Genomic DNA, 3,676 nt, shown 5'->3' on the forward strand with positions numbered 1-3,676 from the left:
GTAAATGACCGAGACAAATTTCTCCCTGCGAGATTAATAAAGATCGTCATTGTCTTTGCCATTATCATTGTCATTGTCAAGTAAGAAGCAAAATTTCCCTTCCGCCCACCTACACATGCATCTCCCATATCTATCAAGTTTTTGTTTTTTTTAAGTTTTAGTAAGTTTTACGGTACTTGTAACACAATAAGTATAAAGCCATACAAGTGCAGAAGAATTGATGTGTTACAAGAGAGAGAGAGAGAGTAACATACGAGTACATAAAAAAGGACAGATAAGGACGATAGATGTTTGATAGGAAAGAAGGAGCAAACAACACCTAAGCACCCGCCAAACACGTACAAGTTTGAGTTTGAGTTAGAGTAGAGAAAAACATAATTATTATCGGCACCAGAGGCGAAGCGTCTATATAATCAAATAATCACTGCTTCCCTTCCTAATTTTGAAACATTGTCGCAGTCAAATTCACCCATAGACGTAAACCTCATAAATTAAATGTAAAAAGACGTTCATAATCACCAATGAACAACAGACTATGCCTAACCTTCAAAACCGTTTCATTGCCACAGAAATAGCCTGTTCGCCCCTCTCGGGCCACTCCATAAGCAGTCACAAGCTTTGATTAAGTAAGCTTAAAGTGAGGCTGGAAGAGTCAACCAATGGATTTGAAGGGAACATGTGCATAGCAGTCAGAACTGTTTCATTGTCGCATATACCTTGTTCACCCCTTTCGGGCCACAGTTATAAGCACCCAGACGCGCTGATTATCTAAGCGAACCATTACACTGGTCGAGTCTACCTCACAGAATATGTGAGGGGAACTAACTCCTAATAATCCTTTGACTCCTGATACCACACTGCTAGTGCTTGTTTTTTTCCTCGACTTTTTAACGTCCTAATCAGATCGTGACCTCGATTATGACAGCGGCTCCTGGCCGCGAAAAGCTAGACAAAAAACAGCCAAATGTGAAATAAAAAAATGATAGTTGGCGTGCTCTACCAAAGTGTTTCGGCTGTCTGGTATAACATGCCATTGTAGTGCTGACATCTGTGCTTCTTTCCTTGGTGTTCGTGTGTTCAAATCTAAAGTTAAATTTAAGGTTAGTTAGAATAAATATTTAATGAAATACTTTCCCGATTATTTTAGCGGTTCAACAAGCATACAACATGAATTCAGGATTTGTTTTCATGCACAACTCAGAGTTGCCGCCTCCAGTGCCAGTAAGATTCTTGTGACTTGTGTGAGTGTGATATCTCCAGGCCCTATCTGGTCCCATTTCACTTTGATTACCCTGTCAAACAAGTCAGCCTTCGCCCCTGATCGGCACCATATTTTCGGTGCGGGTCTAAGCAAGACAAACAGACAGAAACAACAGAGAGAGAGAGAAAAAAATAAGACGTACCAGTGTTGCCTTCCAACCATCCACATGCCCACTTTTGCCAACTAAAATTGTGTGCAGCCCACCTACTGTACGTGTATTTGTATTTCCAAGTAAATAAATTTTGTTAGTTTATGAGGGTTTATCAAGACCCATGGCAACACTTTTAGGTTATTTGAGAGACGAAACCTCCGCGCGTGCGCGTTATGTGTATGTCTATGTATGTATCTGTGAGTGTGTGTGTGTGTACATGTATAAGTGTGTGTTGTGTCTGTGTGTATGCGCGTGTGCCTGCGTGCAAGTATATCCTATGTATGTATGTATGTATGTATGTATGTATGTATGTATGTATGTATGTATGTATGTATGTATGTATGTATGTATGTATGTATGTACGTATGGATGTATATATGTATGTGCGCGCGCGTGTGTGTGTGCGTGCGCCCGCGTGTGTGTGTGTGTGTGTGTGTGTGTGTGTGTGTGTGTGTGTGTGTGTGTGTGTGTGTGCGTACGCGCATGTAGTCTATGTGTGTGTTTGCATATATGTGTGCATACGAAATTTGTGTTTATACATTAAAATATACATACGCATTGTATTGTATAATATATAATTTTACACACATGCTTTGTATGTTATATAATATTTGTACAATTGCATACCCTATCTATATCACATTATAACATGACATATGTTTTATATTAAATACAATGTATGTGAACAAATGAAAATCATGGTGTATGGTGTATATGAATATTATGGTGTGTTGTATTCATAAAATAATATGTGATGTACGTTTGTGAGTGTGAGTATATATAATATGTACGTGAATGTATTGAGTGTGTGTGTGTGTGTGTGTGTGTGTGTGTGTGTGTGTGTGTGTGTGTGTGTGTGTGTGTGTGTGTGTATACGTGTGTGTGAGTGAGTTGACGTACGTTGATTTATTATAAACATGTAATAAGAATTAACTTCTAACATACTGCAATATGACCTTTGTAATTGTCCCCTAGAGTAACCGTGTCCATTCCGATATATTTTGTTTCATGTACTATGTAGGCCTACTGATAATGATATACAATATATGTATGTGCGTGTTGCTTGGAGAGGTGGAGGAAAGAGGGAATCGTGAAACGATTGAGAGAGAGAGAGAGAGAGAGAGAGAGAGAGAGAGAGAGAGGGGGGAAGAGAGAGAGAGAGAGAGAGAGAGAGAGAGAGAGAGAGAGAGAGAGAGAGAGAGAGAGAGAGAGAGAGAGAGAGATCATATCAGCTGATAAGGTGCTATGCATTTTATGTCACAGAAACTGGTGAAAGCACATTCTTTCCCGTGGGGAAGCAATAAAACATATTATATATAGACCCATCTAATCTTATTTTATCTTATCTCATCACATTTAATCTTATACAGGGGTCTGATGCAGCAGTAAAGTGCTTTACTGTCGTATGAAGGAAATCTGAGTCCAATTAAACGGAGGGGAGAAAACTTATATAGAGTATTTCGGTCTTTCTGCTGGGATGTTGTATCCCTCTAAGCCCGGGTTGGCCCTGACTTGCAGGGTCAGAAGCCCGTCTCCTTTAGTTTTAGTAAGAGTTTTACGGCACTTGCAACACAATAAGGTCATATAAGTGCCGAAGATTAGAAGTGTTACAAGAGAGTAACAAACATAAAAAAGAAGGAGGGGAGATGGAGAAGATAGATTTTTTTTTTAAATAGAAAAGAAGGAGCAGACCACACCAGAGCACCCACCAACCAACCACCTACATTATACGCTGTACAAATTGTCTGAGGTCTTCAAATTGACGTTACCCTGTATACTTTACCCTGGCTAACAACATGATAATGGACAATATAAAAATCCACATCCCTTGTGTTAACTTTAACAATTAGTACCGTAACAAAATTGTATTTGTTATTTATAGTAGAGGGTTTTACGGCCCTCACAACTGCATAAGGTCATATGAGCGCCAAGGGGTGGGTGTCAACAGATACGTCTTTACAGAGAATCAGACTTAGACTACTCACCTCTCTAGCTTCAACAGCACAAGGTCTGCTTCGACTATCAAGGCACCCTGGAAATAGCAGGTCACAAGAGAGTGACAAACATACAAAAGAAGTAGAGGAAAATTACTATAGTAAGGATCAGGAAAGAAAAAGCGGCAGTTCCCTGTAGTAGTAGTAGACCAGGAACGTGACATGAGTCAGCCCATTTACAATTCTACTATGCTTGAACGAGAAATGTCCACCCTTTGGGAATGGCTTAAAGACACTACAGTCAGTGGCACTGCCCTGGGGGGTGCAACA

The sequence above is a fragment of the Aplysia californica genome, unplaced genomic scaffold, assembly GCF_000002075.1.
Source record: "Aplysia californica isolate F4 #8 unplaced genomic scaffold, AplCal3.0 scaffold00097, whole genome shotgun sequence".
Taxonomy (NCBI): domain Eukaryota; kingdom Metazoa; phylum Mollusca; class Gastropoda; order Aplysiida; family Aplysiidae; genus Aplysia; species Aplysia californica.